The sequence below is a fragment of the Botryllus schlosseri genome, chromosome 14, assembly GCF_051294905.1.
Source record: "Botryllus schlosseri isolate E-star chromosome 14, Bs_hap1, whole genome shotgun sequence".
Taxonomy (NCBI): domain Eukaryota; kingdom Metazoa; phylum Chordata; class Ascidiacea; order Stolidobranchia; family Styelidae; genus Botryllus; species Botryllus schlosseri.
The window spans coordinates 23,917,970-23,931,889 of record NC_137249.1 but is presented as its reverse complement, the minus strand read 5'-3'; the positions used below and the strand labels follow the sequence as shown (position 1 = coordinate 23,931,889).

General features: G+C 40.3%; 2 long non-coding RNA genes and 1 pseudogene across 3 annotated transcripts in view; 2 read left to right on the top strand and 1 right to left on the bottom strand.

The window, feature by feature from the left end:
* LOC145456561 (uncharacterized) overlaps positions 1-13,920 on the top strand; it is a 390,319-nt gene that overhangs the window by 232,714 nt on the left and 143,685 nt on the right. The window lies entirely within an intron of this gene.
* The window catches only part of LOC145456563 (uncharacterized), a 134,857-nt gene that overhangs the window by 52,573 nt on the left and 68,364 nt on the right, over positions 1-13,920 (bottom strand). The gene's annotated exons all lie outside the window — the stretch shown is intronic.
* LOC145456548 (trans-1,2-dihydrobenzene-1,2-diol dehydrogenase pseudogene) overlaps positions 1-13,920 on the top strand; it is a 355,453-nt pseudogene that overhangs the window by 320,017 nt on the left and 21,516 nt on the right. The window lies entirely within an intron of this gene.

Below are 13,920 nucleotides of genomic sequence, written 5' to 3'. Positions count from 1 at the left end.
AGTAGGGTAGAGTGGGTCTAGTCTAGGGTTGCCACACGTCCTCCGTGGATTTGTCCTCCTCACCCTCGACTACTGTTTGTACTTTTCATACCTTTCATTTTCTCCTTCCATTAATTTTGACATGTCTTGCAAGTGGTTGCGGAACTTGAGTAGAATTGACAGCGGTCATCTAGGGGAGTCCGGGGACAAATGTAACAATGGACCTCACCGCTAGTAGGATGAAGAAATCGCCTTCATATTTTGAGTACACAGGTGGTAGTTATATCTTCTAATATAACTGAAGTTACGTTGGGATACGACGTGAAACCCCGGAACAATTTCAAAAAAAGAAATTTTGGACCCCTTGGTAAATATTTTCTGATCTAGAATAATTTGTTCTGAAGAATAAAACCTCAAGATGGTTACAATGCAATATATGTAGCTGGAGTAATGTTACCATACTCTACCGTGATGATAGGGAAACTAGGATTCGCATCGCCGGGACCCTGAGACATTGATCGTGATCGAACGTGTCAGGGGCAATTGTAACACTCTGTTACTTTTGCCCCGTTACAATATCTTTTCAATGCTGAATATCTGCGTTCATACGTGGGTATCACCATTTATCTACCGCTGATGAATCTTTCAACAGCCAGAAGTTCAATGCCAGAACAGACTCTACCTGGTCATACCAATTCTAAAATGATACTCTGTCGGACCGGCCGTACAGAAATGGTGATGTGAATCTTAGGGTCCGGTTATTTCCGTGAATCTACTACCCTATCTCATGTTGATCGACTTTTGTTGTGGCGACCTTCAGTGGTCACTTAGGAACTTGCTCATGACTGAATCCTCATCCCCTCACTTTGAGCATGGCCCACTTACATTTTGCCATATGGTGTGAACAATTTATTTTAATTTTGTACGGAACAAAAGAATACCATTAGCTTTGATGCCACGCAATGTTGTGTCCTCGTTTTGCTACACTATCATCGGCCCATTCAACAAAGATATTTTAGCCACTTTCACAGGTGACCGAATACCCAACCCATTATGCATGCTGAACAACAGCACCTTGGTATAGAAGAGGCCGAATATGTGTAGGGAGATGATGGAATGAATGTGTGTCTTGTACACTTTGAGCTCATGCAGAAGGAACGAAGGATGATAATTTATTCAGATGCCAAAAATGCGATGGGGCGTAGCCTGGAAGCGTTCAAACTTCTGTTATTTGGTTTAATTCAATAGTACAATTTGTGCTCCCATTATTGTTGTTCATTTCGTTTGTTTTTAGTTATAAATAACACTGTTACAATTGCCCCGTATGGGCGTTACAATTGTCCCCGGGTACGGGGCGATTGTAACATTTGAACGACGATTTTCGCGACCCAATATTTCCATGATTGATAGGCTATTGATTGAGTTCCATTTTAGTTTTTATATCAATTATCGAGTTGTTGGCTTCTCTATATAAAAGTTTGGAAATGGAATATCCACGTGAAAAACACGTAATGTTCGAAAATACAAACACTGTTACAATTGTCCCCGGTCTCCCCTACTTCTACTAATTCCAGTATATGCTAACTCGGTGACTCATATGATGTAATCTTTTGACTCAATCCAATATCCTCTGGTTCAATTCCTAGTGGAATCTTAAGCTTCGAGTCGACTCCGAGTATGTGAGTATCACTTACTCAGAGCTTATAAAGTCAATACTCGAAATTAGCACTCACCCTTGAGAGAGGATATTTGATGATGAGCACATACATTACATATACCCTTTCCCTAGCGAAGCGAGCCCAGTATTCCGAGATGCGAATGAGGCGAATGTTCAAGTTATCTGTTTATACCTATTGACTTACTACGGGCAAACTTGCTAATATCTATGAATATGCGAATATTTTTAATGATGGAACTGGTGCAAAATTCAGGGCACGTTTTTTTCCTGGCGGGTTTAGCTTGACTGGGCCCAATTTTTATCAATCGCATGGTTGAAGTATGTTGTTATTTAGGGTCCTCCAGTGAAGATTGTCGCCACTCCAAAGATATTGGAATTGCTCACGCGAAATAGATCAACCTAAATATAAAATCATTATTTCCTATATACGCGTCGCATTGGTACGACGGAACTCATAATGAAAAGGGTTCTATATCAGTACCGAGAAACCATTGACGAGAATAATCACTCATTACCATAAATGGACATTACCGAGAATCTAACTTGCTGAGACAGGCATTGTCGGATATTTATACCTGAGAACCGCGACACCGAATGTATCAACGCCGTGATGCACATATAAACACGACATGCACATATGCATAACATGCCTGCATTGCATAGAGTGCATTCCCGGTAATGTCCATTCTCGGTGGCGTCCATTCTCTGTAATGGTTTTTTCGGTATTAACCAGACACCATTGAAAGGACGGAGATGCCCAGCGCAAGCTATAGGCGCCTGGACATTCCGAAGGTTTCGGCTAACATGCCTCGGTCATCTTGGACCAAGGTTCTTTCGCCTTCGATCTTTCTGGGCCGCACTTCGTGTTTTTTTAACAAAAACTACATGTGTCATGGAGGTATGTCCTGACGTAGAGAGTGCTGGCTCAGAAATGCCGGTGCCTAATGGTCCCTCCCTGACCTGCAGGCCTCTTAAAGTATCGTAACGGCGTCAAGAGACCGTAGAAATATACCGTCGTGACATAATTGTGAATGCAGTTAGAAGCAATTCTGTACATTATGCGTATCTTTATTTTTTTCATCGTTATTTTTTGATAGGTGCATGCGAGTGCCCATTGCAATAAAAAAATTTAATGACACTAAATGTCGTAAAGCGGGATGATTAGGAACATTCTATATTCACATTAATTTGCGAAAAATTACAAAATATTGATGCGGGGTAAGGCTCCGTTTGTCCCTTGATACGCCTATGATTCGTGTCAGCTGATGTATATTGTGATCAGGGGTGTCACAAATCCGGCTCGCGGGCACATATTTTCCGCCAGACGATTGCACGCGGCCCGCGAAGCAATTCTGAGTAAATGGAAGCATAAGTTGAGATTTTTTGTAAGAAATACTTTCATATAAATTACCTCTCAAGATAGCAAATTTCGAACATGTTCAATTGTTCATAAGCCACAACTAGGGATGGTGTGAACGTGAGGTTCACGTTCGCGTTCTGTGTGTGAACCTCGGAAATTTAGAGGTTCGCGTTCACAGCAGAACCTCTGATTGCCTCAGTTGATACATTTAGCGACCTAAAACGCCGATATGTACTTAAGCATTGTGGCAATATGTGGCCCAAGTCGTCGCTGGGTATCGTGTACATTAATACAGGCTATCACTTCATTGAAAGATAGGGTTGTAATTAGCAATATGTCGTCACGTGACGTCATGAGGTTCACGTTCGCGTTCACACAGAAATTTTCAAAAAGGTTCGCGTTCACACGAACCTGAACCTTTCAGAGGTTCACACCATCCCTAGCCACAACCATCCAACGACAGTGTTGAATTTTCACTTAAGTTACCATTAGGAACATTTTGGCGACATGACACCAAATTCCGAGAACATAAAAATGTGCACACTCAGTTCAGAGCTTTCTAGAAAATGGATCACAAATTGTTGTTTACAGGGGCAAAGCGCCAATGTGATACCGTTGTATTTGAGTTCCATTTGACTGGTCCGGCCCGCAATCGATCAAAACGTTTGGATCCGACCCGCTATCCAAGTTGAGTTTGACACCCCTGATGTAGAGATTGAATCCGCTGAATAGAAAATTATCATAAATACAGACGTTTACCAGACTAACAACAGATAATTTCGTTCACCTACAAGTTTCACGAGGCAATGTCATAACAGCCCAACAGATAACGATAGCGTGTTACCTACTTGAATTGTTCTCACGCACCATTTTAATCAAGGAGGCATTGTTGCACGTTAAATATTCCTCTCACGCAAGACGCAAAGTAAATAGTGCAATGTTGCGTGTTTTGTAGTAAGATCATTCAACGAAGCGTGACTTCGTTTTCTCGAGTAGACAGGAAATCAGCGAATTCAATTCCGACGTTTGAAGTCAACTTGGTGATTTTAACCATATCTTCACAAATATCACACAAACGCATCGCCCGTCAGCAAAATCCCCTTAGTTCACTAGCAATTACGGAAACCGAGCCAGTAATCGCGTGCTATCTCTAGAGATTATTTGCACGCAATAGTATGTTAGGTTAGCGTGGCGTCGGTCGTTTCTATGCGTTCGCTTATTTTTCTCGCACGCGATCAAACCATCACCTATCATTCATAAATCAAGAGAGTCACGCCACAGTAAGACTCATCCATGATTCCAATATATCGCGGTAATTCCTATGACACGGTGTACTATTTGTTCCTTCAATAATTCTCTGAAAAAGTGTACAGTACAAGAACTTACGTCGAAGACTTTGTACATAGCAGTGGCAGAATAAAGATTGTGCAAATAAAGTGATAGTGCCAAATGTATGATTCGTATGCCGACTGGACGATACTTCTCCACCTCATGTATGAATCGATAGATAAACATTAAACAGATAAGTCGGTTAATTGTACTTACAGAAAATGTAACCACATACTAAGCCTACACACACTTTCGAAACAAAATAAAGGCAGCAATTTCCTGTACGCTTCCGTATCTCGAACACTGTAACGCGAATATCTTCAGTCGTTTTTCAAAGTCATGAACTTTCGTGGGTCGGGCAGGTCGCACGACACGAGCCGCGATACATCACGGACCTCGTTACACTCTGATTGAGTTATGATTATTATATACGAGGTCAAAGAAAACACACTACAGATGTAAAATATATACAACGGCGCCTGCATGTAGTACAGCTCTGATATATGATTTTTATTTTCTTGAATGATCTCGAAATTCAATGCCGCTGACAAGACACTGATTGATATCAGAGGAAGGATGGACGGCATAAGTAAGAACAACTATGATTTGGATTAGCGAATATAGAGTTTGCAAGAACGACCTCACAAAAGTCAAAACTTATTGCTCTGCTATCAGTGGGTTGGAATATTCTGCATGATATGAAACAATCGAGCAATTCGACGGATCGAGACGCAGCGGTGTTCAACCGATCGTGGAGAGAAGCCTACACGATACAGTTGGCCATTCCTTGAATTGCCATATTGCCGCAAGAATTTCATTAGCGAATTGTAGTTCATATACCTATGCCGGGGTAGCCAAAAGCTGTCTTTTTTCCATTTCGGACAGTGTTGCCCGCGTGTTCCCGGGGAGATAGCGTAGTGGTAACGATAAGTGCCTATTACGCCGGTGTACCGGGTTCGATTCCCATCGGAGGTTCATCTGGGCTCCTCTTCCCCGCCTAAAAAAAAGCCCAGACAAAAGACCCGAAGAAAGAAAGCACTCACAAGGAATGGAAAGAACTAGTAGAAAAGAGGTCGATGATAAAGCAGGGATATATAGAACTCTATATATCCCTGGATAAAGTAAAGCAGAGGTTCTCAACCCGCGGGCCGCATGCGGCCCGCAGAGGTATATTTTGCGGCCCGCGGCCTCTTTCATTACGGACGCAATTACTACTCTGCTAGTGAAGGTTGTGATTTCACTAATACTTTAACATACTGTGCGAATATTTGCTGTTTCCGGGACTTAGCAGCAATGTTTCCTCCAAGCTGGGCACGTGCGCAAATGCGCAGTGCTGACACGATCTGTGCGCACAGAAAATCTAAGTTGCGCACAAAAATCCGAAATAGTGACATCTTTATAGTCTTTACGCACGATTATCCAAGGGTCTGCGCATTAAGTTGGTGAGTGTGCGCAGACTCGTCAAAAATTAGAGGGAACTCTGCTTAGCAGCAAGGACAACATTACCTGACAAATTTTGAAGCTAAAGTTGTCCGATTCAACCGTGACCAGAAGAGTAGCACGCCGACATTTTATCGCATGTTCTGAAACACGTTGCCGTGTATACTACTTTAGCCTAGCATTGGACGAATCCACCGACTTCACAGACATTGCATGGCTAATTTTCTTGGTGCATTTTATCAGAGTGGACATATTTGCAGAAGGAATGCTGGCATGGCAAACGTGGGGAGGTGGCCAGCGAAAAACATCAACTTGACAAAGTTGACTTCTGTAACTAGTGGTGGAGGGCTCCAGCTATGGAAGGAAAAGACATGGGTTAATTGGTTTGCTCTGAAATGACCCCGAAACGCCAGACTTCTTCTCATTTCACTGATAGCTCAAAGTGATAATGGCCTCTGTTGTAACAAAAAAGTGCGTGTGTTGTGACGCACAATAAGGCCTAAACGGCGATAAGCGTCACAGTAATACCGTGTGTAATAATAATAATAAGGTACATATACCGACTTGGAAATGAATGCAATGCACTCTAAATGAAATGATTTACTTGCGACGCCAGAAGATGCATATTCTCACAAAAAACAGCGATTGAAAACATACGAACGCTGTCCAAGTGACCATTAATGCTTTGAAATGCATAAAAATGGACTATAGACGCCCGTATACGACTAATAAATAGGCTCCAGTAGCCTACATTTGATAAAAGCTCACAAATGCATGGTAATAATGTTTTGCGGCCCGCAGCGTCTTTTGCGGGCAAAATGCGGCCCGTTGTACATGCGAAGTTGAGAACCCCTGAAGTAAAGGATCGCTACTGATGCGTATCATTCGGCATCCTCCTATCTGTTCACTACATCGCATTGTGTCTTATCGAATTGTACATTGTGTGTAACTTGTGCAGATGAAAATTATAACCAAATGATCGCTGTTGTTGTTGTTACGTCTTTTCTGAAATGACTATTCGGCACCGGCTGTTTCGGCTACCGTTACCGAAGAATTTGGCACTTACTAAATTAGGCACTTGGTGATTGTGAATATTAATTACTACATACATATCATCTTCGGGAAGGATGGCTGCATATATTGTGCACTCACGCATCACTCACGGTGTTTCAAAACACTTTGTCCAAAACATGTTTTTAAGCGTTTCAAACAAATACCTTTTTAAAAATATGTTTTTTTTAGTTGTGAAATTATGCCATAATTGTGTATAATACTTTCCAAAAAAACATGTTGTATGAGCTCATGGACATTTACACCACCCGATTTAGCTGACGTACATCGATATGAGATGGTTGGAACCCTCAAAATAGTCGTTTCAACAGATATAATACAGATATTTCGTCAAAGGAGCTAGATTTACCCTATATTTTCAATTGTCGATGTCAATCCATTATGACGTCACAACTGAATATTCGTGACGTCATGGCTTAAAAAAACAATAAAAAACATGTTTAAATTAGGGCCTTGTTTTAAACATGTTTCTTTTTAATTGATTTTTGTTTCAAATGCAACCCTGATCACTCTTATGACGACTTACGAGCAATGAGCATGGATGATATTTAGAGTTCAAATATGTACCTTTTATGCGACCACAAAGAAAATAATACCAGCTGTACACCGCATAACAATCATTTGGTATTTTTTCGATCGTGACAACTTCATTGGTCTCTGGGATAATGCTTTGGATTGATCACGGCTTTGAAGAAATGTCATTACGCTAACGTGCGTAGGCCTACTTCGTACTGCGTACGACATGATTTGGATGCTGGGCTAAGAGGCTATACCAGCTAACAAGTTGAGAAAAAATCGAAACAATAACTCCCATTATTATAATGTAGTTCTTGAATGAGGCGTATAATTCCCACACTACGTATATAAAAATTCACGCTCAAATGAATTTTCGAAGTTATTAATACACTATTGATGCATCGCTATATATTTATAATAATATAGATATTAGAATTCTAATGATACATGCCAAGTGCCAAGTGCCAAATTTACCATGCAGAATTCAGTAATCGCAGAATTCAATATACCGAAATCACCAAGTCCCCTATACCACAAATTCACACTCGCATTAAGTGAAATTAACATTCCATTGTGTAAGTTAACAACACAGTATTGATGCATCGATTTGTTGTTAGCCTATGCTGTGACGACTTATGATTTTAGGGAAATGATTTACCATTCAAATGTTCTTCATTTGTATTTCGTTTTTTCAATGTACAATTTTAATTGTCTAATTGTGTTTGATTTGATTGATTGATTATTATTTTCACCGCAATTCGCATTAACGTTGGAGTGTCGCGTCGAGACATATAATAACAAATTCAACGAGTGCCTATATATTCCACATCTAAAATTGACTGCTAACCAGAGGTGGTCAGTAACGAAGTACTTCTACTTTTTCGAAGCATACTCAAGTAGTTTTGCTCTACTTCTGGTACTTACTCAAGTAGGTCTGATCTTAGCTACTTCCACTTCTACTTCGTAATATTTTGTGATCTACTTACTTACTTTTCACTATTTTCAGTTTGTCAGGTAGAAGTAGTTTAATCCTCAAATCAGGAAGATAGCCTGGTCAATTTCGGGACTGTTTTCACGGAGTATCTACATTCAATTTTCATAAAAGTTGAGTAAAACCCAAAATTTTCTTCGCGATTCGTGCTCAGTGTATACGGCGTAACCAGTATGATTTCACGAAAGTATCGATGATTATATATTAGGTAGAGGGTTGGCGTGGTTCCGTTCACAACGCATTGTCGCCCTTCGCCGATATGAAATATTTCATCACAGTATATATGGCTCATCATAACGCTGCAAACTGATGTTCGCAATCTAGCATTTACTTATCGTATCGTAATCTAGCAGTAGGCCTACATGGCGTGTCCTAGTCTTGAAAAGTGGACTCTGACTTTTTTTTAGTTTTGGAGCTGTTTTAGCATACCACCTTTAAAAATATTCTGGATAAAGACATGAAATACATTTTTCACTTTTAGAAATAGTATTTATATTTAACTTTCAATTTCTAGTATCAAATACTTTGAGTTCCAATTAGCATCAGTTATTTTGTCTGGATAACATACATGTTGAGGTATAAAAGCAAGTGCCTTTAATTTCCGGAAATAAAGCCACACAATATGGCATTTTTACGGTACACTGTATTTTTTATTAACGTTTACTAATCGCGCAAAGTGTTTACACCGTATCTTATACAACTTCTACGTATTGCTCTTCGACTAAACTACGGGCCTTATAATAGTGGGAAGTGCGCCATACCATGATATTTTCTAAAACGTGCTGTTCGATCAAATAGAAGATTAGTATCGCATTTTCATATCAATACTATCGTTTTCATCTAGGCTTACCATACGTCCTCTTTTAAGAGGATTTGTCCTCTTTTTTGACTTTTTTGAAAGTGTCCTCGGAGGACGCCCGTTTGTCCTCTTTTTTGAGATTTTGTCCTCTTTTTTGAAAATTTAGGTTAGATTTAGAGCAAATTGCGAGTGATATGCCGAAAATTAGCACAGAAGTGAAGCCGCAGCGGGTATTACGGAGAGAAAACGGTGAATTTAGCTCTGATCGAAATGATGACCACCTTTTTACCTTTTTTTTTTAGTCATCCACCTGGCAATGTGGAGAAAAAAACGGCATTTTCAGCTCTGAGCGGAATAGATGACCTTTTTTTTTTAGTCAACCGATCACGAAGTGGGAAAAATTCACCGGTTTTTGAGAATTCTTCTCCGGTTTTGCAAGTCTGGTGGAATTTCTGAAAAAGTGTCCTCTTTTTAGATATCCAAAATATGGTTAGCCTATTTTCATCCTATGACGCGGACTAATGCTTATGCTGTCGAACATTGAATACTTCCTGGTATGCATCAATATTAATCAAGCTCGGCACCTTTCGCATAGCTCAATCTGCACCTTTTGACAATCCATGCGAACGAACTACGATCGTTTTCACAGCTACTTACTTACTTGAGTAGATTTCAAGTCAGCCAATTCTACTTCTACTTCAAATAGTTTCAGGCTGCTTATGGAAGAAGTACTTCTACTCGTACTTGAGTTGATTTTTTCGTCGCTACTTCTACTTCTACTTGAGTAGCTTTCTTGACTACTTTGACCACCTCTGCTGCTAACCACTGCTGAAACTTATACCTGCGCTTGAAAATTCCCAGAATTTGCATTAACGATTTGGTCGTTTCGAGGCCAACACAAGGATTAGGCGGGGCATGGTATGGAATGATGGAAGTATATGGTATGAAACGAAATGCCGGTAGGCTATGTAGGCCTAATAAAGTGTGCAAACATGGTATGATATGGAAATTATTTTCCATACTCTTCCATACTTTGGCAGTTTCCGTGAACCATGAAAATGATCATACTTTTGATTTTTCAAATTGATTGGTCATTGCATAGGCCTACCTCAGAAAATCGCTCTCTGTCTCAAATTGCGATTCATGACTCACCCACCCTGGTCAAAATGTTGGCATACTGGCAGTAACCTTCCATCTGGAAAACGTTACGATGCGGCAAGAGCCGGTATCGAAGACGCTTTTTTAAATTCTGTGTAATAACTATAGATCTTGAATCGTGAAAATCTTAAGATGTTCACACCCCCAGCGAGTGCGAAATGCCTTCTTTGGGGGTACGAAGTTCTTAATAGCTACAAAACTGATTGATAGTCGTTAAGTTGATTATTACCGCGTATTTTACGACCACTCCGTCACTATTCAGGATACAATAATCTGCTACCCCGATCGTCGATCGCTATTTCACAGAAATGTCGTATTGGCGATCACCCGTATTGCTGTTATTCTACGTTGAAATGAGGTTTCAATGCTCCCACCGTGGAATATAACGGCTATCACTGTATTCAGAATGTCGTCTCTCATACTGGTCAACAACAATCATCATCATCATTGGTTTATTAGCAATTTTATCAGTTCAATACACCACAAAAAAATGCGATACAATGAAAAGACAGGAAGGTGTCGAAGCGACAAGGAGCAGTCTATGGAATCTGACACCCACCTTGGCCTAGGCGATGTAAAGAGGAGGCATGCACACTGAATGAAAGTAAAGAAGATAGTATAGAAAAAGAAAGCGACAATAAATAGGGCGGCATGTCGTGGGAAGCGAGATCGATAGGTCAGTCGTGGTCCGGTAATCTTGAGGATGGACTGTATTTATTTAGTAGTAATTGCTTGTATTTCGACTTGAATGTGGACATGCTCGTCGACTGTCGGATGGCCGGCGGGATACTGTTCCACACATCAGGTCCGGCATATTTGATAGAGCGATGATCTTTTCGGTCGATCATATGATATTTGGACGACGTGGACGCGCGTGTGTTGTACTTGTGCGCTTTTGATTCCGAGGTAAAGAAGTCATTGAAATATTCGGGGCAACGACCGCAGTGGAACTGATACATAAACTTGGCGATTTCTAGTTTCCGCATATCTTCTATGTTTAGGACGCCGAATCTCTTCAGCAGCGACTTGTTGGATGGGCAGCCAGGCCCCTTTGGGGCCCTATAGCTATGATTCGGAGTACTTTATGTTGTAGTTTTTGCAGTGGCTTGAGTGCAGTTTTACTGGCAGCCCCCCAACAGAGGATGCCATAGTGTAACTTCGATTGGATTAAGGATTTAAAGAGTATCAGAAGAACCCATGCTGGCATGAAGCGATCATCATTAGAAGTGATACTGGATTCTGATTAGAGTCATCGGCAAGACAGACATTGGTTAGAGTCTGGGCATTAGCACGTTTCGTAGGTTTATCTGGGCTCCTCCACTGTGTCGCTGTGAAGTCTAGGGCTTGTATCAGGCTATATAATGGCACCTATTAGTTTTTTCAGTACTTTCCTTGAGTGGACATTTTTCGATTTATGTATAAAATTCGTAGGGTGGGGACTAGGGTTGTTCAGATTTGAAAAATTGTCAGGAAATTTCGATGCTTGTGACCCAAATGATGGTTTAGTACATAAAAACACTTATATGATCAATTTTGGTCATCTTCGTCGTGATCTTCTATCCCCGAAAGGCCCCCAAAGATGCACGGGGCAATTCTCCTTACTGCTTGATCTGTAGTGTTGACCATGTCACCGGTTTATAGCTTTGGTGACGTTATCATTCGAAAACGGCCATGCAGAGACGAGATATTGCAATAAAATAGATATGTTTTCAAAATGTTATTTAAATGCAGTCCTGTAAAGGCCACTTGCATCTCAGTTTTGCTCAGCAAAACCTGTCTGTCATGCTCATGGGAATCATGTATTGGCTGCACCATAGACATCGGTTTGATTTGGATCGTACATTGAAGAAGCGCCGTTGGGTTGTAATTCGTGAACGAATACTGATATTCCCAACTAGTTTTCAGCCATAAGGTATTATTCAAAGGTATGTAATGTCAGTAATACTCTTCTCAACTTCAAATCATCTGTAAAATACCGAGTTATCTTATTTTATGGTAGACGGCAATTTAGTTGAAGAAAAATGCCTGAAACAATGCATCAACACAATGTTCAGTGCTTGCCATATAGGTATTATTGTCATATTCCATACGTTGGCAACCTCTTCAACAGTTTGAAGGACACAGTCCTGCGTTGTGGTAGTTCCGGAGCAATTTTCTTTCAGATATGGCGGATATAGTAGAACCTCATCTAGAGTCGGTTACTTGGAGTGACTAATGCACTCAGATGAATATCCGACCGAATAGTGACCAGAATATCAGACCAAATAGTGGGCAGACCTGAATATTGTTTATGGTTGATCCGCAAAACCCATATCCGCTTTGTTTCAGACATTCTTCTGCAACTAAATTGCAGTCTACCATAAAATAAGATAACTCGGTATTTTACAGATGATTTGAAGTTTAGAAAAGTATTACTGACATTACATACCTTTGAATAATATCTTATGGCTGAAAACTAGCTGGGAATATCAGTATTTGTTCACGAATTGCAACCCAACGGCGCTTCTCCAATGTTCGATCGAAATCAAACCGATGTCTATGGTGCAACCAATACATGATTCCCATGAGCATGATAGACAGGTTGTACAGAGTGAAATCGATAAGCATGTGGCCTCAATAGGACTGCATTCAAGTACAATTTTGAAAACATGACTTTTTTATTGCAATATATTATCTCTATACGGCCGTTTTCAACTGATAACGTCACAAAAGCTATAAACCGGTGTCGTGGTCAACATTACATATCCAGCAGTAAGGAGAATTGCCCCATGGATCTTTGGGGGGTTTTCGGGGATTGAAGATCATGATGAAGATGACCAAAATTGCTCATAAAAGTGTTTTTATGTACTAAACCGTCATTTTGGTCACAAGCATTGAAGTTTCCTGACAATTTTTCAAATCTGAACAACCCTAGTGGGGACCGATGATACAAATCAAGCAAAATAATCAAACATACTAATCACGAAACAAATGAAACATGCCTACGTATAGAAAATCTTTATGTAATAATTGCATATGATGTTTTATCGCTATAGCGAGGTATTTGGAAGTCACACTCTCGATTTTCATGCAATATGTATGTACCCTCAAATTTATAAGTCCGAGCCTAAATCGAAACGTGATTTTATGACAACATTTGAGTTAATATTTATTCTATTTTTTGACAGTTGCGACCAAACATTCTTCTTTGGCTTGCTGTAGCTTAGATTATAATACTGAGAAAGAAAAGTAGTCACATTTTAGTTTTTCAGGGTATATATGTGTCATAGGTCCCCGGGTCGTGTGTCATTGGACCCACCGGGTGGGGACCGATGACACGTTCGAGCAACAAATTTTGAACGTCCATTAATATTTTTTGAGAAGACGGATATTCATGTATATGTGCGCGATAGGTAGAGCTTGTATCAAAGTGCCGAGCCAGCAAAAGATCTGCTGTTTTCGGCTGAACATTTCAGGGTCAGCGATCATTTTCCGATTTTTGATCCATCGGTACCACATCTCCCCTATTGCGGTCAATTTTTGTTCTTACGACTCATCGAAAATTTGGGGTTGCCGAAACTTGTAGATTAGCGTAAGTGTCCCTCACGTAAAGGTTAAGA